Below are 27,716 nucleotides of genomic sequence, written 5' to 3'. Positions count from 1 at the left end.
TAGGCCATGCTGCTTCTCCATTACACCATCACGGTGAGGGAGAAGAGACGCGGGGTAGAGGCCTCCCAGCCCCACACGTACCTGGGAACTGGGAGCTTCAGAACTCGGGAACCCGTACAAGGCCAAGCACCTCCTTTGGTATGGGAGTCAGACCCGGCTCCTGGGTTTGGGGGGGCATGGAAGAGGAGGAGAGGGACAAGGATTCACACAGAGGATGGAGAAGGCTTCCTTCCCAAAGACGGTGACTTTTCTATCCCCTGGGCCCTTTCTCAAGCCCCTAACTGGATTTTTTTAATGGTATTTGTTAAGTGCTAAGTGCCAAGACTGTACTAACTCGAGAAGCAGCATGGCTCAGTGGAAAGAGCCCGGGCTTCGGAGTCAGAAGTCATGGGTTCTAATCCCGGCTCCGCCGTCTGTCAGCTGTGTGACCTTGAGTAAGACACTTAACTTCTCTGTGACTCAGTTACCTCATCTGTAAAATGGGCAAGAAGACTGTGAGCCCTACGTGCGACAACCTGATTACCTTGTATCTACCCCAATGCTTAGAAAAGTGGTTGGCACATAGTAAGAGCTTAACAAATACCAACATTATTATTATTACTAACCACTAACAAGCTAATCAAATTGGACAGAGTCCAGTCAGAATCCCCATTTTACAGATGAGAGACCTGAGGCTCAGAGAAGTGAGGTGATTTGCCAAAGGTCACACAGCAGACAAGTGGAAGACCCGGGATTAGAACCGAAGACCTTCTGACTCCCAGGCCCATGCTCTATCTACTAGGCCACGCTGCTTCCTTCAAAAGAGAGCAGGGAGGCCTGATGATACCCAGCAAAGTGTGAGCCGGATGTTGGGTACGGATTGTCTCTATCTGTTGCCGAATTGTATTTTCCAAGTGCTTAGTACAGTGCTCTGCACATAATAAGTGCTCAATAAATACGACTGAATGAATGAATTTTGGGCCCAAACCGCCAGATTGCTGAACTGATTCTCTGACACACTGGAGGATGGTGCATTAGGAAATAATTCTTAGCAGTGGAGCCTCGCCCTATGCGGCAACATCGAGGCGATACACCAAGCGTGGATCTGGGCCAGGGGTTTAGCTTGTCTAGTGTCACTGGTCCATCAAGATTGTCTCCGGGGAAGAACTGTGACCTCACGCTTGAGTTGCTGGCCGCCCATGGAGACATTACCAAACCTCTCTGAGCTTCTTTTGTTCTCCTTTGTATAGGGAGCGAACCAGTGTGATTGCACTAGACCATTTCCAACTCCCGTGGCTGAGGGAAAGATTGAGTGATAACGGGAGAAAGAAAGCTCATTGTGGGCAGGGAATATGCCTATTTATTGTGCTTCTGACTCCCATGCTCAATCCATGAAGTCACGCCGCTTAAGAAAACTTAAAACACTCTACAGATTTAAAGTATTATCGTTATTATCAACTAATTATTATATGAATAATTATTACGGTCACTGATTTCCTTATGGCTCAGTGACCCAATGTCTCTTTACCTCGTGGACCAAGACTCACGGCAATATAGTGCAGACTTGAGTATGAATTCAAGTGAACACCGTGACCTCTCCGGTGCCTCGGTCTGACCACCTGAAAAGAGGCTCACAGACTGTCCATCTTGAGACGCAGCGCTGCCTGGTGATAAGAGCCGAGCTTGGGAGTCAGAGGACCTGGGTTCTAACCCTGGCTCTTCATCTTACCTGATAAGTGACCCGGGCAAGTCACAACTTCTCTGTGCCGCAGTTTCTTTTGTAAAATGGGGATCTGACACCTGTTATCCTTTTATCCATTCATGTGATCGTACTGATTGAGCGCTTATGGTGCACTGTACTAACCGCTTGGGAGAGTACAATGCAACAATAAACAAGACACAAAACGAGCTCCACCAGCCCCATGAAGGACAGGGACTGTGTCCAAACTGACTATACTGAACCTACCCCAGAGCTCAGTACAGTGCTTGGCACATAGTAAACACTTAACAAGTACCACGATTACTTTTATCATTACTATTATCATTATCAGCTTGTACCATGAGCTGAAAAGGTTCTTCTTGTCTGGGCAAATAGAAGGTGGGAATAACGAAGCAATATTATGCAAGCGTGCATTAAAGAGACAGTAGTAGGCAGGCAATCACGATAGCTTGTGGGTAGGGATGTCCTATTGCTACTAGGTATTCCTCAACTGGAACATATAATAATAATAGTAATAATAATAATAGTATTTGTTAAGCATCTTCTATGTGCCAGACACTGTATTAAGCGCTGGGGTGGATACAAGCAAATGGGGTTAGACACAGTCCCTGTCCCACGTAGGGCTCACAGTCTCAATCCCCATTTTAAGATGAGGTAAGTGTGGCCCAGAGAAGTTGTGACTTGCCCAAGGTCACACAGCAGACAAGTGGCAGAAGGGGGGATTAGAATCTGTGACTTTCTGACTGCCCGGCCCGTGCTCTATGCGAGCAGAAGCCTAAAACCCACAAAATGCTGCCTGAAAACACCTGGAGAAGCTCTACACTTTCCAATTTGGAAAATCTGATAGGACAAGCTGATTTGGAACACAGAGGCCGTTTTACATCAGAAACCTGTATTAAAACTGTAATACAGTCTCTAGACCTTAAGCTCATTGTGGGCAGGGACTGTGTCCGTTTATTGTGATATTGTACCCTCCCAAGTGTTCTGCACAGAGTAAACGCTCGATAAATATGACTGAATGAATAAATAAGGCAGCCATTTTTGGCAGGACCAAAGGGACACCGTGAAATTGTTTTTCCCCGGATGGCTACACTACTGCAGTGTCTGGACCAAGTAACTGCCGGCCAGCCAAGGGGCAAGGATTTGGAAAAGAACCTGGAATCAGCCTGCAGGAGACTGCAGACTCTGCCATTTGTCTGCTGTGTGACCTGGGGCAAATCACTTCACTTCTCTGGCCTCAGTTACCTTATCTGAAAAACTGGGATTATGACTGGGATCCCTATTTAGGACAGGGACTGTGTCCAACCCGCTATCTTCCGTCTACCCCAGGGCTAAGTCCAGTGCTTGGCACATAGTACTGCTCAAACAGCACTTGAAAAAAAAGGAGAGGAGCAAATTAGAAACAGGCGTTTCATAAGAACAAAGCCAGGAACGGGTGAGGGGGTGTGGCTGGGAGAGGCATGAAGCAACTGCATCAAAGAGAAGTTTTTGGTTTCCCCTATTCTTTCTCCCAGGTGCATATCACATTTCCACTATGAGGGAAACAAACAGAATCCTCTTAAAAACGACAGATCCAACTGGCTCACTGAAGCCTGCTTCCAACCATGGTTCAGCCACTCCAGTCCTCTTCCTTTACCAGCATTCCAGGACAGAAGAGTCGGAGAACCCGGGAGATCCAACTGGGATCATCCAAAGTTAAGAAAAAAATAATACGCATAAATAACTGGAATAACTGTCCGTTCTATTTCGTGCTATGACTTGTGGCATCTGGGGTGCCAAAACCAACAGAAAAAAGACTTCCGCTAACAAAACAGTCATTGGGTCACGGAAAGGCAGGCCTAGTAGATAGTCAGAAGGTCATGGGTTCTAATCTCGGCTCCGCCACTTGTCTATGTGGCCTTGAGCAAGTCACTTCACTTCTCTGTGACTCAGTTACCTCGTCTGTAAAATGAGGACTAAGGCCGTGAACCCTATGTGAGATGGGGACTGGGTCCAATCTGATTAGCTTGTATCCACCCCGGTGCTTAGTACAGTGTCTGGCACATAGTAAGTGCTTAACAAATACCATAATTATTATTATTATTCTGTCTCAGTTCCCTCATCTGGAAAATGGCGATAAGACTGTGAGCCCTATGTGGGACAGGGGCTGTGTCCAACCTGATTAGCTTGCACCTATCCCCAGTGCTTAGTTCAGTGCCTGGCACACTGTAAGCCCTTAAGTACCTACACTCCTGCAGCATGGGAAGTGGAGCTATGGAGCCCATATCACAGCACAGCACATGACCTGATCCAGGACAGCCCCCGTAGCAAGATCCGGTTGGATTCATTGCCTTTTGGAGACGCCTTCTCTCTTTGGGATGCCTCCTATCAGGGGTTGGATTTGCCGTCAGACAATCGCTCAGGTCGGGCTTCCCAAAAATGCCCAGACGAGCAGGACCCAGCGCGAAAGAGAAGCTCCTCTGCCCCTGCGGTGGCAGACTGCAATGAAGATATGGAACGCTTCGATACACATGTAGAGTACTTGGGTCGCCTAAATTAACTGAAATGGGCGACACCAATGCCAGAGTTGGAAGTGATGCCTGTCCACGGAGCCAAGTCATTGGGCTGCATGGGACTGGCAAACTGAACTGAACATCCACCTCCTGTCTACAAACACCATCTTTTACCGGCCACACAAAATGCAGACACCCTGGACGCATCCCTTTTCTCAGCAATGCCATCTAGACTGTAAGCTCCTTATGGTTAGAGAACATGTCTATCAAGAGAAGCAGGTCCTAGAAGAAAGAGCAAGGGCCTGGGAGTCAGAGGATACCAGTTCTAATCCCCGTTCCACCACGTGTCTGCTATATAACCTTGGAAAAGTCACATTACTTCTCTGGGCCTCAGTTTCCCCATCTGTAAAATGGGGATTAAATACCTGTTCTCCCTTGAGGGAGACTGCAAGCCCCAAGTGGGACAGAGATTGTGTCCAACCTGATTAACTTGGATCTACCCCAGTGTACACCCCTCTCAGGGTCACACCTGGAGAGTGTCCGGTACTCTAGTAGTCTCAGCTATGGGAGGGAGAGTCAAGCAGAGGCCTGTCCATTCCATTCTTAGCTTGGCCTGTGGCGAGGGCGGAGACTCGAACGTACAGCACGGAAGGCGACACTGGTTAACCACTTCCAGATTTTTACCAAGAAAACTCTCTGGATCCACTGCCAGAACGATCACAGATGGAGAGCGGGGCGTTCCGGGAGAGATGAGTTCGTGGTGTCGCTATGGGTCGGAAATGACTCGAAGGCCTAAGACAAGACCCCAGGGTATAGAAGAGTACTTGGTTCATAGTAAGTGCTTAATAAATGCCATTATATATAACTCTGTTGTATTGGACTCCCCAGGCTCAGCACACTGTAAGTGCTCAATAAATACCACTGACTGACCTTATTGGTCACATCAGAGCATGGCAGACGGACCTCAGAATATTTCGATCCCCGCCGCTAAGCGTGGAGCGGAATTTTGGCTGGACCAATATCGCATCTGCTTCGAGCTCACGCTGTCCGTAGAATCACCGAACCAGAAGCCGGCAACCCCGATCACGAAGACACCTGAACCCTAAACCCCCAGGGAAATAAGACCACGCTCCGACCGCCCCCATCAGCAACTCTGCCCCAACATCACAGCAGCCATGTTGCAAAAACAAAATCAACCCGCAGCCACCAACCTGCATGGGGAACGCACATTTGTTCCAGATACATTCATTCCATCAGTTGTATTTATTGAGCAATTACTGTGTGCAAAGCACTGCGCTCAGCATTTGGGAGAGTATAATATAATTAACAGACACATTCCCTGCCCACGATGAGCTTACAGTGTCAATTGCATTTATTAAGCGCTTAACTGTGTGCAGAGCACTCTACTAAGCACCTGGGAGAGTACAGTACAACAATATTAGACACATTCCCCGTACGCAACGAGCTTATGGTCTAGACGACGGGCTTATGGGCAAGGCCGAGGGAAGGCGCCGAGCTCAGTTCAGTGCGGGCGACTGGGAAGTTAAAGGCCTACCTGCTGCCGGATAGGCATGACACCAACATCGGGATAATTAGGTTGGACACAGCCCATGTGTGTCTCACAGTCTTAATCCCCATTTTACAGATGAGGGAACTGAGGCACAGAGAAGTGAAGTGACTCGCCCAATGTCATCCAGCAGAGCAATGGGCAGAGCTGGGACTAGAACCTAGGTCCTCCGATTCCCAGGCCTGTGCTCCTTCCACTAGGTCACGCTGCTTCTTGTTACGATGAAACATCTACCAAAAGCGGGCCAAGTCCTAAGTATCCAACAGGAGAAACAGGAAAAACAGTCCTAGCTCAGCACATGCACAAACCACACTCCCTCTCTGGACGGCTAATCTTTCCAGAGGGAAAAATCTTTTGCACCAGCCCAAGCTGAACCAGCTGGGTGCCCTGGAAGGCGGCAAATATCAATCCTACAGTGTGACTAGAAGCAGGGCTGCCTAGTGGAAAGGACCTGGGTTCTAATCCTGGCTCCGCCACTGGTCTGCTGCATGATCTTGGGCAAGTAGCTTCACCACTCTGAACCTCAGTTTCCTCATCTGTAAAATGTAGATTCAATCCCTGTTCTCCTTCTTATTTATCTATATTAATGACTGTCGCTCCCTCCTGACTGTAAGCTCACTTTGGGCAGAGAATGTATTTTTTTTCTTTTTCTAGTTTCTCCCTCTTAAGACTCTGAGCCCCGAGTGGGATAGGGGTTGTGTCTGACCTGATTATCTTGTATCGCCCTTAACTTTTGGTCGAGTACTTGGCATATAGTGAGCATTTAATACCGAAATCATTATGGGCTGAAGAGCAGCTGTGAAAACCAACACCCTTCCTCCCTCCCACCCAGAGGCGGAAACAAATCAGGCAACAGCTGGAGCAAAAAGAATTAGGCAACAGCTCTAAATAGAAATGGGGAACTCGTTCCTCTTCTTTTGTGTCCTCCTTTCCCTTGGCCTGACCAGCTGTCTACGGTGGGGGCGAGAGAGGGATTTGCGTCGACTTTGAAGAGGGCCAGAGGCCCAGAAATGAAAACAGAAGAGCATCCCCAACAGTGCAGATTGAGCATCTGCTGAGAGCAGAACACTGTTTTGGGCACTTGAGGAGTAAAAGCGGTAAAAGACCCAATCCACCCCCTGACTAGTGAAAATTCTTCCCAAAAAGGGTTTCCAAAAGGCTAGGCTCTTCTCTAGGCTGTAAGCTCCTTGAGGGCGGGGATAGTGCCCGCCTACTTTATTGGATCACCCTCTGTGTTCTGCTTGCAGTAAGCATTCAATAAACACCACTGCTGGATGGACAGATTGAAAATTCTCAATCTTCCAGGGTGCATCGGCTGTGTCTGGGCAAGTTTCTGCATGTGTATTTTGAGGAGGCTGGGGTGCAAATCCTGTAGAAAATTCTTCCCCAAATTGATGATCGCTCAATCGACAGTATTTCCCAAACACTGTTCCAAGGGTTGGAAAGGGGACAGTAGAGGAAGACGACACACACCCTGTCCACGAGGAGCTTGCAGAACAACAGGGGGAGAAAGACAATAAATAACGTACAAGTGGGACGGAGAAGAGGTCAAACGGCAGGGGACAAAAATCGATATGGACCAAAGGGCCTTGTGTGCCAAAGCTCTGAAAGGAGAGGAGCAAGAATGTGAGTGGAGAACAATGAAAACCTCCTCAGACAGCTGCGACTTCAGAAGAGGGGTATGAAGAGGGGGAGAGATGAGGTCTGGTGGATCTGAAGGGGAGGGAGCTCCAGGCAGAAGGACAAGCCCAAGCCACCTCCCATCCCCTTCTGGTGCCAGTCTCTGACCCTTTCCACTCCAGGCTCCATCCCCTGTGTGACTGCAGATGCCACCCTTCCTGGAGAGTGAAGGTGGCAATCTGTTGGGGTGAGGGAACCCCCCCCCCCAAATAAAACCAAGACCCTCTCTACTGCTTCTGGCCCCTAGATTTAGAACAGAGGGAGGCGCAGGAGGGCCAGTGAGATGGGGGTGGGTAAAGCCAGGGGCCAGGAAGTCTGCAAGAACAGGGAAGTCTGGCTCACATAAGTAGGATGGGACAGTATGACTCAATGATTATAATACTTGTGCTAATGGTCAGATGCTTTCTAGGTGCCAAACCCCGTACTAAGCACTGGGGTAGACACAAGACCCTCTCTGGTGAATTCACTACCAGGGAGATCCAAACTCCAGCTACTTCAAGAAGTGCCTGGCTGATGGGGAACAGCCCGGGTAAACCAAGTTGCTCAGTCCCACCGAGACCAACCCCGGCAGAGCAAGTCAGGGCGCCGGGGGCCGGGGGGAGGGTCCCTCCAAGCGGGGAACTCAGCGAACGCCCCTCACGTCGATGGAAGCTTTCCTCCGCTGAGCCGCGGCTGGACCCGGGAAATCCAGAACAGTCTATACGTGGTTGATTCGGAGGCCGTCGTCAAGAGAAGCTTGGATGCTACACTTCCAGCAGCTCTTTGCACAGAGACAGGCGAAGCCCGCAATCTCCTGGAGTGTGGGAGGGGTGGCTGGAAATAGCACTGTTTTGCCCAAGTTTTAAGGAACCACGAGGGCACCCCGGGGGCTGCACTTCTCTCCAAATTCTCTCCTCTTTTCTTGGCCTGGGCCAAACTCAGTGGAGTGCATTATACTCCCCCGGCCGCCCCCGGGGTCGGGGATGGGTGGGGATCACCTCCTGTCAGCCCCTGATCCCGCCCCTCGGCACTGCATCCATCGCACACACGGACATTGTGCCTCTGCTCTTATGTAGCTGTTCGGGAAAAGCCTGAGCACTCGCTCACAGTGGACAAATGGTTGAGATGGCCTAGGAGGGGCTGAGGTGGGAGAGGACTGTGCCGAGACTAAAGTCAGTCAGAACCACCTGGAACACCGCCCTGGAACAGCCCTAAGAGGCCATGCGGGAGTTTGGCGATGAATGGTTTTCCGGCGGAAGCTTTTTTTTCTATCACTTGGGCCTCAGGCCAGGGGCCAGCACGTCTGATCGGCGGCCTCCACGGGGACTGGGCTGCCCTTCACGGGCCCATAGGCTCGTAGCCGAGTGAACGGAAGAGCAGGCTAAGCCCTGGCCAGGTGCTGCCTCTTGTCCAAGAAGCAGCGTGGCCTAGTGGAAACAGCGCATCTGAGGACCCGTGTTTGCATCCTGACTGTCCATCGCTAGCTCTGTGACCTTGGTCTTGGCCCTTCTCTGTGCCGCAGTTTCCTCAACTGTAAAATGGGGATTCAATATCTGTTCCCCTTCTCCCTTAAGACTGTGAGCCCCTTGTGGGACAGGGACTGTCTGACCTGACTTGTACCTACCCCAGCACTTAGAACAGTGTTTGACACATAGTGAGCACTTAGTAAAAGCTATCAAACAAAAAACAATCTATCATGCAGGGCAGGGATCTCTGCATAAATTATAATTTCCCCTGCTGAAATGGAGGTGTCTAAAACCCCAGTTTGGTCCACCCCCAAACACCTGCTCTGACCATTCGGAAGACCTCCCGGGCCATACAAAAGTTAGGCCATGTGGCGAAGGCCAGGATAACCTGGGGAGGGGCCTCCCTCAGCCTCTACCATCGGTTGCAGATCCAGAATGATACTAAGGGCTATTAAGCAGTCAGTCGATCGTAGTTACAGAGCGCTTACTGTGTGCAGAGTACTGTATTTAGCGCTTGGGCGAGTACAATAAAACAGGCTCATTCACTGCCCACAGTGAGCTTACGGTCCAGAGGGGGAGATGGACATTAATAGAAACAATAAATGACAGATATATACATAAGTGCTGTGGGGCTGGGAGGGAGGATGAATGAAGGGAGAAAGTCAGGGTGATGCAGAAAGGAGTTGAAGAAAAGGAAAAGTGGGCTTAGGGAAGGCCTCTTGGAGGAGCTGTGCCTTCAATAAGGCTTTGAAGTGGGAGGAGAGTAATTTCTGTTAGATATGAGGAGGGAAGGCGTTCTCAGCCAGAGGAGGGACATGGGCGAGAGGTGGGCGGCAAGACAGACGAGACTGAGGTACAGTGAGAAAGCTGGCATTAGAGGAGCAAAGTGTGTGGGCTGAGTTGTAGTAGGAGAGTAGGGAGGAGAGGTAGGAGGGGCCAAGGTGATTGGGTCCCTTAAAGCACAAATTAGAGCAAGTCTGTCTGCCTGGGGCCAGTCTGCTGGGGCATCCCTTTCTAAGGGCTCGGACTCTGCTGGGATCTACGGGGGACCGGCAGACCAATGCAGGGCTCTTTCCAGTAGGAGGAAGAGCTCACGGGTCTTCCAGGGGCCTGGGCCTCTTATTCCTCTCCTCCTTTTAGGCTTCCTTGACACGGCTCTGCCCACTGACTAAGCAACCAAATCTGCAAATTGTCTGGAGAGTAGGGAACTTCCCTCAGCTTGTCTTCACCCACACTGCCTAAGAAATCCCCCCTTGCTCGCTTACTGGGAACAGCTGTCAAAATGCTAGTGGCGGGTTTATAATCATCCAGTGGTCTCGATCATCCTCCTCTTCTTGGGGTGTTGGGCTACTGAGTGGCCCTGGCTAGATTAATGAGGGTCCAACAGAAGCAGGCTTTCGCTTCCCAGGTGAGCGGGTGGCGGTCAGTAATAACCGATCAACCGGTGGCCAAGGCCCTGGCTTCATCCCACGCTAGGAAAGGATAGAGCGGAGCACCAGGGCCGAGTGCCGTTCTTGCCACCCCTTAGGCTGGGCCAAGACCCCAACCATCCTGAGACGGAGCTCAGGTGGCGAAAAGCAGTTAGACGAACTGAATCCACATCGCCCCATCCCATGGGTATAAACACCTCTCCTGTCCGCCCCATGGCAATGCCACGATCGAAACCCTCGGGATCCTGCAGGGTCCTGCCATCAGCAGAGGGCAGGAGGGACCTCTCGGCCCAGAATTCATGAGGAGAAATTGCCCTCTGTCCTGGAGAGAGCTCCCGGGACAACCTACCACCCAGGAACTCACCCAGCAGGGCCTTTCCGTCGAGGCCAATTTGGAATCTGTAGAAAGCAATCCGAGCCCTGCAGCTGCAGGCCGGACAGCAGAAGCTTTCCAGGCCCCTAAGTTTGGCCCCAGTGCTCCAGCCTCAGAGCAGCCTTCCGTGGCCAGATTCTCTTCATTTCATTTTTAGGTTCGACCTTAGATCCCTTCCATTTTCCACTGGTCAATGGGGCACCGGATCTGTCGCTTCTTCCTCTGAATCAACTGGGTCCCCCTTCTCTCTCAAGTTCTCATTCAAACCGTAAGAACCACCACACTTCGCTACTGCCATTTTCCTTTCCTGCCTTCCAGTTAATCAGTGGTATCTATTGAGCGTTTACGGTGTCCAGTGCATTGCACTAAATGCTTGGGAGAGGACAGACAATATACTTAGTAGATACGTTCCCTGCCCTCAAGGGCTTACAGTCTGTCTTAACAACAACAGTTCAGAATTCAGCCATTAGAACAATCCTGACTGTAAGTTTGCTATGGGCAGGAAATGTGACTGTTTATTGTTATATTGTACTCTCCCAAGCGCTTAGTACAGTGCTCTACACTGAGTAAGTGCTCGATAAATACGACAATGAATGAATGAACCATCTCCCCTTGGCTCTGCTCCTCTCTCCTCTCCTAGGTACCCATCGTGTTCTGGGTCAAACGGAGTTTCCTACCAGACCTTCCAGTTTCCATAACCTTCCCACCCCAGCCCCTCCCTCCCCCTCCCCTCTCATGTTCGCGGACTGGCCTCACTCCATTGGCTCCTCGGCCACCCTCACCCCGTGCGTTCTCCCGTGCAGAGCGCTGCACTAAGTGCTTGGGAGAATACAAAATAACAATAAAACAGATACATTCCCTGCCCACGACGAGCTTGCAGGCAACTGAATCTTGCCCTTCCAACCAGCACAACCTGTCCAGATGGCCCGTAATGAATAGCGCGGTGGTCTTCCAAGCCAGCGTTACCCGGCCTGGGAGTCAAGCTGCCTGATTTCTAAACCAAGTCACGTGGCTTGCCGTGTGGCCCTAAGAAAAGTCACTTAACCTCTCTTCAGTAAATGTGATTGAAAAGGACCCATCCTTTGCATGCCACGGGGAGAACAAAGGATAGGACGGATGTGAAAGTGCAAAGTATAATCTTACTGCCTAAACTATTGACTCTATTTATTGCCATTGTTCTTGTCTGTCCGTCTCCCCCGATTAGACCGTAAGCCCGTCAAACGGCAGGGACTGTCTCTATCTGTTGCCGACTTGTTCATTCCAAGCGCTTAGTACAGTGCTCTGCACATAGTAAGCGCTCAATAAATACTATTGAATGAATGAATAAACCCAAGTGGCTCACCCCTCATCTTCTCTCCGAGTCTAATGGAGAGCCGAGAGTCGCTGAGTTTACAGTTCTTCTCAGCACAAAATCTAGCTCTCTAGTGATGTTCAAATGGTGCCATGACTGTACATAACAATCCTTGATATTATCATGAAGAATACACAAAAACCAGCCTTGTCTCTGGAGTCCAGAACAGGAGCAGCTGACCCGAGTACTGGCTAGACAGCATTGGTAACTTATGGGTTGGTGAAAACCTGAGACATCTCTCCCCTCTGCCACACATTAAATTGATTCCATTTCTCTCCCAAGCATACACACAGTCCGTGCTTACACACATCTCACTTTCTATCTCACATACACACACACGGGGGAAAAAAAAAATATATATATATATATATCCACTGCCTAGCACAGGTCACTTTTCACTCTCTGCCTACCTCTACTTTGCTCGCAATGTAGCAGAGTAAATAACAGAAATCACCCCTCTGGGCTGATTCTAATTTATCTAGATTAATTTAGCCCACTGCACTGAAAATAACCTGGCTTTGGTTACCTAGATAGTTGCGGGTGGCAGGAGCTTGAAATACTGAATCGCTAACGCCAAAGTATACATTTAGACCTCTAAAACCTGAAGCCTTTGCGTGGATAGATTTCTTCCTGAGGGCAGGTGCGGCTTGTCCTCGAGCTAATAGGCAGCAGCTCAGCCTGAATAGGGTCACTTCAGCCCCCCTCTCTTTCCAAAGAAGTCAAAAGGAGCCATTATATCCAGCTGCACTAAACAAGACAGACCAGCTGGGGGTTTTCGCACAATTCCCCTCCACACAGTCACCCAGCTGCCGTTCTGAAGGTGACTCGTTTAAAAGTCTGAGGAGGCAGAAGAAACGAAAGACCAAAGATGGGGATGTGGCATAAGGGTCAAAGGGTGGCTTTTCAGTTTCCAAGGGACAAGAGGGGTGGGTCTGGATTGCGGCCAGAGAGATTAGGGTTAGACGTGAAAAAGAACCGGCAGTGAGGGCGGGGAGAGGATAGGAAGCGGGGGGGGGGGGGGGGGGACGGGGGACGGGGGGAGGGGGACGACGGGGGACGACTCTGACCAGAAAGCTCTCATTGATGGTCTGAAGACAGGGGCATAGACTAAATGACCTCTGGAGGCCCCAGAGAGTCCTCTGATGTAAAGAGGGGTACTGGCAAGTCCGGGTGCCGAAAGTCCATCTAAATCTGGGTTGGTTTAGAGCAACTCTTCCAGAAACCACACTGACCCATCTAGTTGCCTTTGCTGCTTCTCAATCGGGCCCAACGTGGAGCCCAAGGAGAGCTTCCAAACCCTTTGGGGGGCTAAGTGATAACAGTAATAACACTGCTTTACGTGGAGGGCTTCTTACGTGCCGAGCACTATACTAAACACTGCGAGTAGTTACAAGATAATATGATTGGACACGGTCCCTATCCAACATGGGGCTCCCAGTCTAAGCGGGAGGGAGAACCGGTCTTGAATCCCCATTCAGGAGTTGAAGAAACTGAGGCACAGAAAAATAAAGGGACTTGCCCAAGGGCTACAGGCAGGCAAGTGGTGGAGCCGGGAGATTAGAAGGTGGGTCTCCTGACTCCAAGGGCTGTGCTCTTTCCACGGAGCTATGTTGCTTCTCTACAAAAAGGACCCAAGAGGGACTCTTTCCCTGATCCACTGACATGGTTATCTCTCCCACAAGGCCTAAAAAGCAGTAGGGTACAGTGGATAGGGCAAGGGCCTGGGAGTCACAAGGTCATGGTTCTAATCCTGGCTCTACCACTTGTCTGCTGGTGACCTCAGGCAAGTCACTTCAGTTCTCTGTGCCTCAGTTACCTCATCTGTAAAATGGGAATGGGAATTAACAGGGGACAGGGACTGTGTCCAACCTGATTTGCAAGTAAGCACTTTATACCATAATTACTCTTAATTATTATTACTGGCTCCAAAGGGCAGGCTCTATGCCTTAATTCCTTTTCTTTCCTTGCCATTTCTTAAGCACCTGGAGCAATATAAGGGCACTTATCAAGCACTGTTCTAAGCACTGGGATAGATACAAGATAATCAGGTTTCCCACAGCACATTCTCTGCAGAGACTGATGATGATGGTGGGATTGATTGATTGATGGATAAGGATGACTGACACACTTGGGCCTACATCTCAGAAGGTCTCTGCCTGAATCACACCAACGTTTACCTCAGGGTTGGCTTATACTGGCCTGCCCAGAGTTCTCACACTCAAAGGTTCCAAACTACCTGCTCAGATTAACCCCAGCTGGCTTCCTCGCCAATCACCCACCATCCAGGCCAATTATCACTTCTAAGATTTCCTATTTTCCCCTTGATGTAACTTTTATTCCATCATTTTTATTTTTAACCTCCCATCGGAGTTTAGAACAGTGCTTGGCACATTGTAAGCGCTTCACAAATACCATAATTACTATAATTATTATAGTCATTATCATATGTTACTTAACTTGTGTGCTAAGTCCCTTTGGTTGACTGGGTATCAGTACTGGTGGTATTTATTAAGGACTTACTATGTGTGGATCAATGGACTAAGCACTGGCATAAATATAAGATCAGGTCTGACCCGGTGCCTGTCCCCCACAGAGTTCACAGTCTAAATGGGAAGGAGCACAGGTATCGAATCCCCATTTTATAGATGAGGAAAATGAGGCAAGGAGAAAGTAAATGACTCGTCCAAGGTCATCCAGCAAGCAAGCGGCAGAGCCGCAATTAGAACCCAGGTTTCCTGGATCCGAGTCACGCCCTCTTTCCACACGGCCAGGCTGCCCATCTTCCTCTTTAGACTGCACGCTTCTGAGGGGCAGGGATGGCGTCTCTGTAAGTCCCCAAGGTGGCCCGGTGCTTCCTAGATGGCCCAAGGAAAATCCCACCCCCCGAGGCCAGGGTCTCACCTGTGGGAAGCGCTGCTCCCGCCGGGTACCGGTCCTCTTTCCCCGCTGGGCCCTATGGAGAACTTCCTCCAGAGTCGCCGCCGCGAGCCAGTTTAATTTGTTAGAGCATCGGCAGGGCTGGAATTTCATCCCCCGGATTGCATGGCCAAAGCTGTGGCGCTTCTCTTTCACACTAAGGTGCCGCAGAAACGCCTCACTAGGCGGCCGGTCGTGCGGTGCGCAACCGGCCCCGTCCTCTTCTTTTCTGCTTATGGTATTTGTTAAGTGCTTACTATGTGCCAGGCACTGTACTAAGCGCTGAGGTGGATACGAGATAATGAGCTTGGACACAGTCCCTGTCCGACCTGGGGGTCACGGCCTCAATCCCCATTTTACAGAGGAGTAGACCTGAAGCCCAGAGAAGTGAAGTGACTTGCCCAAGGTCACCCAGCAGAAAAGGGGCAGAGCCAGGATTAGAACCCAGGTCCCTTTGCCTCCCAGGGCCGTGCTCTACCCGTCAGGCCATGCTGCTTCTCTGCTTTGCTCGGGATGAAAGGAGGTTGTTGGAACTTTCTTTTTAACTAGCCAATGGAGGGGAGGGCTGAGGAGGGCCCCCAGGACCAACAACAGGACAGGGAAAGCGAGGGACCTCCCGCCGCCAGACAGAAGGCCACACAGACAACGGGACACCGAGGGCCTTGGCCGCAGGACCGACCGGCCAGCAGAGAGATGGCAGGATGATGATGATGACTGGTCCCCCAAACACAGGATGACTGCATTTTCTGTGTGACCTCAGGCAAGTCACTTCGCTTCCTCTCAGTTACCTCATCTGTAAAATGGGGATTAAGACTTTGAGTCCCATGCGGGACAGGGACCGTGGCCAACCCGATTAATTTGTTTCTACCCCAGTGCTTAGAACAGTACTTGGCACATAGTAAACGGTTCACAAGTACCATTATTATTATTATTGTTATCTAATGGACTTGCCAATATAAACATGATCCTTAACTAACCATCAGGGTTTCAGCCTCAGCCTGGCCCAGGGAAAACAGTCCAGGACCGGGAGCCAGGAGACCCGAGTTCTAGTTCCGGCTACACCTCTTGCCTGATGGGCAACCCTGGCCATGTCGCTTCACTTCTCTGGGCCTCGGTTTATCTGTAAAATGGGAATCCAATACCTAGACTGCGAGCCCCATGTGTGACCTATAATAATAATAATAATAATGTTGGTATTTGTTAAGCGCTTACTATGTGCTGAGCACTGTTCTAAGCGCTGGGGTAGACACAGGGGAATCAGGTTGCCCCACGTGGGGCTCACAGTCTTAATCCCCATTTTACAGATGAGGTAACTGAGGCACCGAGAAGTTAAGTGACTTGCCCAAAGTCACACAGCTGACAAGTGGCCGAGCCGGGATTTGAACCCATGACCTCTGACTCCAAAGCCCATGCTCTTTCCACTGAGCCACGCTGCTTCAGACCTGTGTCTGATGTGATTAACTTGCATCTACTCCAGCGCTTACCCCGTAGTAAGCGCTTGACAAATACCACGGTTATTATCATTACCGTTATGATTATCATCAGCCGGCTTTATAAAACAGAGAAAGGCAGTGACCATTTGCTGCCTGGCTTCAGACCAAGCAAAGCAGGCCTCCGGTGAGGTAAGGAGACCAGAAGATGGTCTGCAGATGGTCTCCGCGGGGCCTCTATCCAGAGCCATGTCAAATGTCTGTACACTCCTTGAGGGACAAGATCGTGTCTATCAATTCTACCGCATTATCCTCTCTTGAGCACTTAGTACGGGGCTCGGCACACGACGAGTGCTCGATAAAGACCACTGATTGTCTTCACATCTGCCCTGCGGCCAACGCACGGATTCTCAGTAGGACGGAAGGCGCAGTCTTAGAAGGAATTTTGGCGGCACCTTCGCTCCCTAAGACAGTTCCGCAAGGGGCGGGCACGGGGGAAGGGCAGATGAGGGAAATGGCTGGGACAGGATGGGCCCTGGCGTCAGAGAGCTCATCGCTTTTTGTAAAACAAATGAATCTACTTGCCAACACCGAGTTCCCCCAGGAGGAAGGGAACGGGCCGACAGACGTCACCGGGCGAGCCGATGTCCAGGAGAGAAAATGTTTCTTTACGATCAGCGGAGCCCACGTCAGCGATGTAGCAAAGGGGCCTCCGGCCAGCAGCCCGGGGAGATAGACCCGCTTTCGGAACGAGATGAGCCTCGCCTCAAATCCGGCGGGGGAGGGAGGGCAAGACACCACGGTTCCCACCTCCCAAGACGGGCAGAGGCCCCACTACCCTCCCCACCAGGGATTCTGTTTTCCTAGAAAACAGTGCCAAGGTCAGGGGCCTGGTTTCGATCCTTATGGTAAATCCTGGGGCGGGTGGCTCCTGGGAACTGTTGATGCCATCATGAGGTGGCGAGGCGCTAGAGGAGCGGATTGTGTGGGCTGGGCTGTAGCGGGCAATCAGTGAGGTGAGGTAGGACGGGGCGAGCTGAATGCTTTAAACCCAATGATAAGGAGTTTCTGTGTGATATAGAAGTGGCTGGGCAGCCACTGGAGATGCATTAAGAGAAGCGCCATAGCACAGTGGATACAGCAAGGGCCTGGGAGTCAGAAGCCCATGGGTTCTAATCCCGGCTCCGCCACTTGTCTGTGTGACCTTGGACAAGTCACTTCACTTCTCTGCCTCAGTTATCTGTAAAATGGAGATTGAGGCCGTGAGCCCCACGTGGGACAGGCACTGTGTCCAACCCGATTTGCTTTTTTCCACCTCAGCGCTTAGTACAGTGCCCGGCGTGTAGTAAGCGCTTACCAAATCCCACAATTATTATGAATTATTGTTATTATTATTATTATACACCGATGACCACGACCCCTGAAAAATCTCACAGGAGGAGGGACCTTGGGATGCATCAATAAACGGGGCTTCCTATTCCTCAACATCCGCTAATTCTGCTACATTGTATTCTCCCAAGCGCTTAGTTCAGCACTCTGCACATAGTAAGGACTCAATAAACACCACTGATTGACAGATTGGGAGCTGGCCTACCACGCTCCAGCTGCTGAAATATTCCCAGGCCAATGGGAATGGCTGCCTCCAAACCGTGAGTTTGGCAAGGGGCAGCCAAGGTGAACCTGGGCCGACCAGGTTCACACGCACACATACACACACAAACACACAGATAATGATAACAATAATAACTGTGGTATTTGTTAAGCACTTAGTATTTGCCAGACCCTGTGCTAAGCGCTGGGGTGCATACAAGTAAAGGGGGTTGGACACATGTGGAGCTCACAGTCTCAATCCCCGTTGTACAGCTGAGGTAACTGAGGACCAGAGAAGTCAAGTTACTCGCCCAAGGTCACACAGCAGCCAAGTGATGGACCTGAGATTAGACCCATGATCTTCTGACTCCCAGGCTCCTGGCTCTCTCCACTACACCATGCTTAGTACAGTGCTCTGCCCATAAGTAAGCACTCAACAAATACCATTAATTGATTGACTGATTGGGAGCCGGTATACCACTTTTCCAGCCGTTGAAATATTCACAGGCCGATGGGAGCGTGGAACTGTGAGCTTGGCTATTGCCCAGGGCTACCCGGCCCTCGCCTCTGCAAGGGGCAACCACGGTGATCCCGGGCTGCCCGGGGTTCAGACAGACAGACAGCCCCCCACACGGCTTCACAACGGGCCTGCTCTATCTGTGCTCAAGGAAGAGAGGTGACACCCAATCCCACACTGAGGCTCTGGCAGGGATGACTGGCGGAGGAAACGGCTCATTCAATTACTTATTTCGATGAGTCTTTTTGGTAAATGCTTTCATGTCTACCTCCCGGTGAAAGGGCCAGGTCTCTGTGGGCAGGGATTACGTCACTTGCTTGCTTTGTATGCCCTGACTGCTTAGTGCAGAGTGCTGCATCCAGTGGACCCTCGATAAATGCTTTCGTTCCTCCCGGTGCAACGTATCACCTTGGCGGCAAAGCTTTTCCCACGGGACGGGGGTGGGGGGTGGGGGGGTGGGAGGGTTCCTGCTGGGAGATCCGGGGAGCGGCAGCAGCAGTAACGAGACACCAAAGGAGCACCAGTCTCACTGTAGCCATCCCGTCAACCCCCATTTAACCGCAAGTCGGCGGGGCGGGTCCAGCTCATGCCTACCTTCTTCCCCTTTGGGACAAGCACGTAGGGGAGAGGGTCCCCAAGGCTGCTGTTCCGCAGCAACCCGCTGGCGGATGAAGGCCGGGCCGGTTGGGAAAACTAGGAAGGGGAAAGAGAAGTCCAAAGTCTGGTCATCTGTGATCACTACATGGTCCCCAGGTGCTCTCTTTCTTTATGTTATTTGTTAAGTGCTCACTATGTCCTAAGCGCTGAGGAAACGATGGTATTTGTTAAACGCTTACTATGTGCCAAGCACCGTTCTAAGTACTGGGGTAATAATAATGATGATGGTATTTGTTAAGCCCTTACTATGTGCCGAGCACTGTTCGAAGCGCTGGGGTAGATACGAGGTAATCAGGTCGCCCCACGTGGGGCTCACAGTTTTCACCCCCATTTTACAGATGTGGGAATTGAGGCCCAGAGAAGTTAAGTGACTTGCCCAAAGTCACACAGCTGACAAACGGCGGAGTGGGGATTCGAACCCATGACCTCTGACTCCCAAGCCCGGGCTCTTTCCACTATCCTCTATCTTCCCTCTATCCACAGGGTAGATACAGGGTAATCGGGTTGGCCCACGTGGGGCTCACGGTTTTAATCCCCATATTACAGACGAGGGAACTGAGGCACAAAGAAGTGAAGTGCCTTGGCCAAGGTCACACAGCAGGCAAGCGGCTCTCTGAGACATCAGCTTCTGTGTCCTGACCTAGGGTCCGGCTGGGAGATCCCCTGCCTCTGGGTGAAGGCCTGGACTGCCCTCTGATAGTTTGTTCTTCTTCAGTCCCTGCCCCAGTTCCAGCCGGTCGACACAAACTACAGTTTCCCCTCAATTAGGCTGTCCACCCCAGAAGCTGCTGTAACTCCTAGCAGCGGAGCCACGGAAGGCCCCAGATACTAGCTCGCTGAAAGGCAGCCGCTATCCCGTCAATAATGATAATAATTATCGTATTTGTTAAATGCTTACTATGTGCCAGGCCCCGTACTGAGCGCTGGAGTGGATACAAGCGAATCGATCCCTGTTCCAAGTGGGGATCACGGTCTTGATCCCCATCTTACAGAGGAGGTCACTGAGGCCCAGAGAAGTGAGGTGACTTCCACGAAGTGCCACAGCGGGCAAGCGGTGGAGCCGGGATTAGAAGGCAGGTGATCCGTCCCCTAGGCCACGCCGTTGCTTCCCCAAGTCACTCAACCCCTCATACTCCCGGAAAATGCTCCCCGTTTCGGGATCTGGTACCAAGGAAGTAATCCGCTGGGTACTCCCTGCATCCTCCACGGCTGCCTTCAAGAGGGATTATATTTGGGGTGGGGGTTGCTGAGGAGGAGGCGGCAGAAAAGGAGATGTGAAAGGACAAGAATAACATCTGAATTTCCCAGCTTTGGGGCAATTTCCTTCTCCGCGCCCCAAGTCACCAGCTCTCGGATACACGTGGGGGACTAGCCGCCCTCCCAGCCTCCGTGCCGGAGCCTCGCCCCTCTTGCGGCCATCCCGACAGAGCCCCATCCCTCCTGCGCTCGGACCACCGGCGCCCACGCCGCCTCCATCCTAGCGGGCGCCGATTCAAGGAGAGCCCCCGCAGCTGCCACAGAGCGGAGGGTTTATCGTGAAGGTGCCAGTGCATAAGGCTGTGCCCTCCCCTCCCCTCTCCTCCCCACCGCCGCCAGCTCTCTGAGTCACCGGCCCGGGCTCGGATGGGGCTTGGACGGGTCCCGGGGCCGGGCAGAGACCGCGTGGGAACCAGACCCGAGCCAGCCTGCTCGACAAGCCTCAACCCGGAGCTGGGGGAGGCGGGGACGGGAGCGGCCATAGGTTCCTGATGAGAGCGAGACGTCCCCTTCCCCGCCCCCCAGCCCCTTCCATCAGGCCCACGAGGGGGAGAAGCAGCAGACGCACACCCATCGGGCAATGCACGCCCACGGGCATGCCCGCCCTTCCTCCTAAGCTGCCAAGACCCCCTTTGTCCGGGGGCTATAGAGTCCGGGCTGGCTTCCCATCTTCTCTCTGCTGGATTCGGGGTGGGGAGGGGGGCTAGTGGTAGAATGGGGTGGTTCTTTGATGGTTTCGGTCCAAAGGGCAACTTGGAGTTGACGCCCAACTCGTGGATGGCTAGGGCTGGGTCCCCGGAAGAGTTAAACCAATTAATTACCTTGGATCTGGTGGCCAAACTCGTACACGTGTGTGCATGAGAGCGAGGGACACACCCCCAACTGGAAGTCAGGTTGTCTTGCCGTGTGACCTTGGACAGGTCACTTAATTTTTCTGGGCCTCAGCTCCCTCACCTGCAAAATGGGGATTCAATAACTGCTCTCCCCCGTTCTTAGATGGTGAGCCCCAGGTGGGGCCCGATTATCTTGAGAAGCAGCGTGGCTTAGTTGAAAGAGCCCGGGCTTGGACGTCAGAGGACGTGGGTTCTGATCTTCCTCCGCCACTCGTCTGCTGTGTGACCTTAGACAGGCCACTTAACTTCTCTGTGCCTCAGTTACCTCATCCGTAAAATGGGGATTAAGACTGTAAGCCCCACGTGGGACAACCTGATTACCTGGTAACTACCCCGGTGATTAGAACAGTGCTTGGCACAGAGTAAGCGCTTAACAAATGCCATCATTATTACCTTATATCTACCCCAGGGCTTAACGCAGTGCTTGGCACATAGGAAGCACTTAAATACCACAGTTATTTTTATGAGCCTCACTTGTAAAGCCCAGCTGCAGGGCATTTGCGTGGACTAGAAGGGTTCCCCTCAAGACTGCACCAGCAACCACCTCGGACAAATTGGGGGCATCTCAGAAAACCCCTGCCCTTCAACCACTAGGCAGGGATCGTGTCTAGTGACCCTACTGTATCTGTCCTCTCCCAAGCGTTGAGTACAGAGCTCTGCACACGGCAAGTGCTCAATAAACACCAGTAACCGATCAGTGGACACTAAGAAGGCCAGGCCTGGCGAGAAATCCAGAAGTCAGACCTTTGAAGCGTGGGCTAGTGGATAGAGCCCGGGCCTGGGAGTCTGAAGGACCTGCGCTCTAATCCCGGATCGGTCATTTATCTGCTGCGTGACCTTGGGCAAATCACTTCACTTCTCTGGACTTCAGATCCCTCATCTGTAAAATGGGGATTAAGACTGCGAGCCCTGTATGGGACAGGGACTGAGTGCAATCTGATCATTTTGTATCTACCCCAGCACTTAGTTCGGTGCCCGGCATATAGTAAGTGCTTAACAAATACAATAATTATTATTATTGTCATTATTATGAACTCAGGGCGAGTTTTCGTTACACACCCAGACTCCCACACACCGGCCCACATTCCCAGTCTTCCCCTCGCTTCAGAAAGAACGAGGTGGGCACGGGAGGGTGGAGGGGAGATTCTGAAATGACACATCCCAGCCCCCACCCTGGTGGGGTAACAGGGCCCTCGGCCAGATCATTTGAGAAGGAGAAGTGACACTGAATTGTGGGAAATTCCAGGAAGCCCAACCACAGACGAAGGTCAAAGTCGGAAAGAGCCAACCGAAAACTCCCCAGGCCTCTCCTCTTTCCTTCTGCTTTTGGACTGAGGAAGACAGCAGGCTGGGGGCCAGGACGACACTCCTCAGAAAAGGCCAAGAAAACTCTCCTTCTCCCCTTCATAGCCGACAGGCGATCACTCTCCCCACCTTCAAAGCCTAATTAAAATCCCATCTCCTCCGAGAAGCCTTCCCTGACTAAAGCCTCCGTTCCCCATCTCCCTCGCCCTTCTGCGTCACCTGGATTTATCCAACTCACAGCATTATGGGCGTATCATCATTTATTTTAATGCCTGTCTCCTAATCTATACTATAAGCAGGGAACATGTCTACTAGCTCTGTTCCGCTGGATTCTCCCAGGCACTTAGTAGACAGTACTCAACATCCAAGAAGTGCTCAATAAATACCACTGATCGATTGCTACCATGAACAGAGAGGGAGGGTGTTGGCTGCAATTTAGGGACAGAAGCTTTGGGAAGAGGGACAGAGATGGCCAATAATAATGATGCTGTGTGTTAAGTGCTTACTATGTGCCAACCACCGTTCTAAGCGCTGATCATGATGATAATGGTATTTGTTACATGCTTACTATGTTCTAAGAGCTGGGGTAGATACAAGGTAATCGGGTTGTCCCACGTGGGGCTCAGTCTTAATCCCCAATTTCCAGATGAGGTAACTGAGGCACAGAGAAGTTAAGCCACTTGCCCAAAGTCACAGAGCTGACACGTGGCGACGTGGGGATTCGAACCCATGACCTCTGACTCCCAAGCCCGGGCTCTTTCCACTAAGCTACGCTGCTTCTCTAATGGTGGGAGAGGTAGCCACTAGAACTGTGTCAGAAAGAGACCATGCTGGGGAAGGGAAAGATCTCCTCTGGAGGGCTCTCAGCCACCGGGCCAAAAGTGAGGGGCTGGAGGATGGAGAGAGAGGGGAGTCCTGTTTTAGGGGTCTCTGTCACGGCTCAACCCAACAATCTCACAAGCGTGGCTGCCCTGGAAGATCCCCGGACTGATGCCCATTCCCTGCCATCAGCCCCTCTAGTGGATGTCCCCGCCACCACCCACACACGACACCTACCCAAAAAAATGATTAGGGGCTTCATTGCATGAAGAAACTTTGTGGTATTTCTTCACACATTTACTTATTTCTTCCCTCGTTTATCTCCACATGAACTTGATACTGGTGCCCCCAAGGGTGATGATGTTATTGAATTTAGTTTTATTTTCGCTGAATGTGGCGGTGGGCCAGGCATGGCCACTGGGCGCTGCTTTGTCCACTCCTGACTTAAGGAGTCTGGAAAAGCATCCCGATGATTCAAGATGGGGATGAGACTCGGGAATCCACACCTGCTACAGGGAAGTTTTCATTTCATCTTCTCTTCTTTCCTCTTTTCTTGGACTGGGACAAGGAGTGCCCCATGTCGGACATGGACAGGGTCCGGCCCGGTCGTCCCGTATCTACCCCAGGGCTTGGCATATAGTAAGTGCTTAACAAATACCGCAATTATCCCTACTATTACGATTACGAGAGCAGTTTCACAGCCAATGAGGCAATGGGGGAGGAGGAGAAGACAAAGCAGGGTTGGACAATTTACACCACATAATCCACCTCTGACAAGGAGCAGACAGTCTGTTTCTTAGATGCACGGATTAAAATATGTTGGATTCTCTTTGAAGACCGTCTACCTTCTTTAATTACCAATGTACCCTTTTGGACTGAGGAAGACAGGAGGCTCAGGGCCAGGACCACACTCCTCAGAAAAGGGCAAGAATTCTCTCCCCCTCCCTTTGTTCCCCTTTTTCATTCAGTTGTAGTTATTAAGTGCTTACTCTGGTGCACAGCACTTCACTAAGCGCTTGGGAGAGTACAACAGAGCAACAGACACATCCCTGCCCGCAACGAGCTCACAATCTAGAGGGGGAGACTGACGTTAATATAAATAAAATTTGTGGGCCTGGACTGCCTTCTTCAGGCTCTAGAAACTTCCCCTGCTCCTCCCTTCTCCCATCGCACCGACACCCATTACAAATTCCCAAAAGCTTGAAACATGAATATGTGCAGTAAGGATGTTACTGCTGTGCATGTCTACTGTACTCTCCCAAGCTCTTAGCACAATGCTCTGCACCCAAATGGCCCTCAATAAATAGTAACGACTGAATGACTGATTGACAGAGATCAGTCTGGAGACAAGTGGCCTCCCCGATTCCCAAGTCGTATTTTTAAGAGCTGACAATCAAGTTGATAGACAGGCTTTTTCAGTAAGAACTCAAAGCACCTTCATATTAATTGTCTCACTCATTCATTCAATCGTATTTATTGAGCGCTTACTGTGTGCAGAGCCCTGTACTAAGCTCTTGGAAAGTACAATTCAGCAATAGAGAGAGACAATCCCCGCCCACACTGGGCTTACAGTCTGGAAAGGCAAGGAGGGGCAAGAATGAGTCTCCCTGCTTTACATATTGTGAAAGTGAGGCTCAGAGAGATCAAGTGTCATTCCCAAGGCCCAGGGACCCAGGTTTCCTGACTTCCAAGCTAGGGAACTTTGCACAAATCCTGCCCGGTTTATGCTCACCCGGATCAAATCTGATTACCTTGTCCTTTCCCAGTGTTCAGCACATGGAGAGTGCTTATACTACCGCTATTAATATTACCTTAGCTTTCCTTTGGAGAAATTGGCCCCCATCCTGATAAAGGGGTAAAAGAATCCAGAATCTGCCCACTTGTTTTGTTGCCTGTCTCCCCTGTTTAGACTGTGAGCCGGTTGCTGGGCAAGGACTGTCTCTATCTGCTGCCGAATTGCATATTCCAAGCGCTTAGTACGGTGCTCTGCACACAGTAAGCGCTCAATAAATACGATTGAATGAATGAAAAGACTCCAGAGGAGCAAAACCCCTTGGAGACGATGCATTCTGAAATTGTCAGCAAGGGAGGCTCGTCCCAAGAGAGAGCTCCGGCCCCTCCGTGTCCTCCTCGAAGAGGGGAAGCCCCCAATTTGCTGTATGTGGCCTAAGATCTAGGGGTATGATTCTTGCCTAGGGTGCAAGAGGTCCCGGGTTCAAATCCCAGACCAGTCCTTTACTTAGAGAAGCAGCATGGTGGAGTGGCTAGAGCGAGGCCAAGGGTTCTAATCCCGGCTTCACCCCTAGTCCACTGCGTGATCTCGGGCAAGTCATTTCACTTCTCTGGGCCTCAGTTTCCTCATCTGTAAAATGGGGATTGAGACTGTGAGCCCTTCGTGGGACAGGGACCGTGTCCAACATGATTTCCTTGTACCCGCCCCAGTGCTTAGCATTGTGGCTGGTACACAGTTAGTGCTTAATACCATTATTATTATTATTATTGTTAAGCCACCTGCAGAGACCAGCCAAAACTCGACTGGTCTCTTTCGCCCAAGCCTTGCTGGGCTTCCTGATGGCTCGCCCACCCCGAAAGCAAAGACTTCTCTGTCCTGTCCTGGCCCATGTGCCTTTCCCACCGCAATGTGAAGCTCTTCCTTTCTGTGCTGTCCCACTGCCAGACAACAGTCCCCCGGCAGAGCACTGTGCAGAGAGGAAGACACCGCGGCAGAAGCTGGAGAGGAGACAGAGGCGGGGCGAGGGAAGAGACCCGGCCGGAGAGTCGCGGAGGTTGCAACATTAGATGTCCTTGGTCTCCAGCCTCCGTCGTTTCACAAAAGAAAATCACGAGGACTGTTGCTTTCTGCCTCATTCATTCATTCAATCGTATTTATTGAGCGCTTACTATGTGCAGAGCACTGTACTGACCTGCCCCCCACATTCCACTCAGGTCGGACAACCTAGGGATCTGGGGAGGTCTCCACTACGCTCCCTCCCCCAGCCCCCCAGCCAATGTCCTTGCACTGCTCTCCCGTAGCCAACCCTAGCTTAGTTTGCTGTCAGATTCCCGACTCCGCTAACCTCCCTTCCCATCGAATCCCGGATTTGTCACTTGCCGGCTATGTGACCCTAACTTCAGAGCCTCGGTTTCCTTATCCGTAAAGTGGAGATTTAATACTTGTTCCCCCTCCTATTGATACTGCTAGTCCTCTCTGATTATCTTGTACCTACGCCGCTGCTTAGTGGAGTACTTGACACAAAAATGCTAAACAAATGCCACAGTTATTACTACCCCTTCCCTGACTCTCTCTTCCTTTCCCAGGGTTTTCCTCCTCCTTCCCACTGCGTCCCATGCTTCTCTCCTCTGATCCTCCTTTGATCCACCTGCCTGAGGCAGTTTTCGGGGTCCAGCCTGCCCAGAGTGGGGTGAGACCTCAGGATCTTTCCGAGGCCTCGGTTTCCTGCCGTCCACCCCAGACTCCAAGACCGCTCTCTCAATCCTTCCTACTCCACAGTGTCCCTGATGCCACTTCCAGCACAAAAGGGGAAATGAAATAGTCTCAATTCAAAACCGGGCAGCGATGTGGGAGAGGAGGAGACGCTGCCCCTCTGGAGGCGCATGTGATTTCCCCCTCCTTTGGGGATCTGCCCATTACCCAACCTGGCTTCTTGGCTCCTCCCGTTTTCACCGCTTCGATGGGAAAAGGGCCACATGAGCCGAAGGGACCTGAGCTTTATGGGGAAGGAACGTTTCTACTGAGGCCGAATCCCTGTGGCCGGAGTCCCTTTGCCCGCACCGTGGAGCTGACGGCCACCCAGACCCTGCTCATCACCAGGGTCGCGCGGGCCGCGGGAAAACCAAGGCCGACGCTCCTCCCTTCCTCACGGTGGGACCCTCGCGGATGGGCCGCAGACCCTCGCCTCGCACGTTGAATTTGCAACTCCCGGGGGAAGCCGCCGGCCCCCAAGACAACGCCTTGGGGTTCCCAAGTAGCTCTGCCCCTTCCCCATCGCCCATTTCAGGCCTCTCTGGGCCTAGGTACGATGCACACTTCCAGATCTCATATCCGGGACCACAAATCGGGGCTCCCCCAAACCACAGGAAGAGTCCCCTTCTCAATTAGTTCTACTCCGGATACGTTGGCAAGAGAGGAGGGGCGAGGAGAGCGGAAGCCAGCGGCCTGAAAAGTGCTGTGCCATCCCCCAGCTTCCATTCATTTATTCAATAGTATTTATTGAGCGCTTACTATGTGCAGAGCACTGTACTAAGCGCTTAGAATGTACAATTCGGCTCAGAGG

The 27,716-nt window shown here is 51.5% G+C and overlaps 1 protein-coding gene across 6 annotated transcripts in view; it reads right to left on the bottom strand.

Annotated features, from left to right (window-relative positions):
- Positions 1-27,716, bottom strand: part of PAK3 (p21 (RAC1) activated kinase 3) — a 161,630-nt gene that overhangs the window by 59,334 nt on the left and 74,580 nt on the right. Inside the window, exon 1 of one of the 6 annotated variants that reach the window (XM_039912377.1) lies at positions 19,085-19,105. The exons of the other annotated variants lie outside the window; for them this stretch is intronic. The gene's annotated coding sequence lies outside the window, so the exon portion shown is untranslated. Of the gene's footprint in view, positions 1-19,084; positions 19,106-27,716 lie in introns of those variants that run through there. 6 annotated transcript variants of the gene reach the window in all.

This window comes from Ornithorhynchus anatinus, chromosome 6 (assembly GCF_004115215.2).
Source record: "Ornithorhynchus anatinus isolate Pmale09 chromosome 6, mOrnAna1.pri.v4, whole genome shotgun sequence".
NCBI classification, from domain to species: Eukaryota; Metazoa; Chordata; class Mammalia; order Monotremata; family Ornithorhynchidae; genus Ornithorhynchus; species Ornithorhynchus anatinus.
This window is presented reverse-complemented; position numbering and strand designations above follow the sequence as displayed.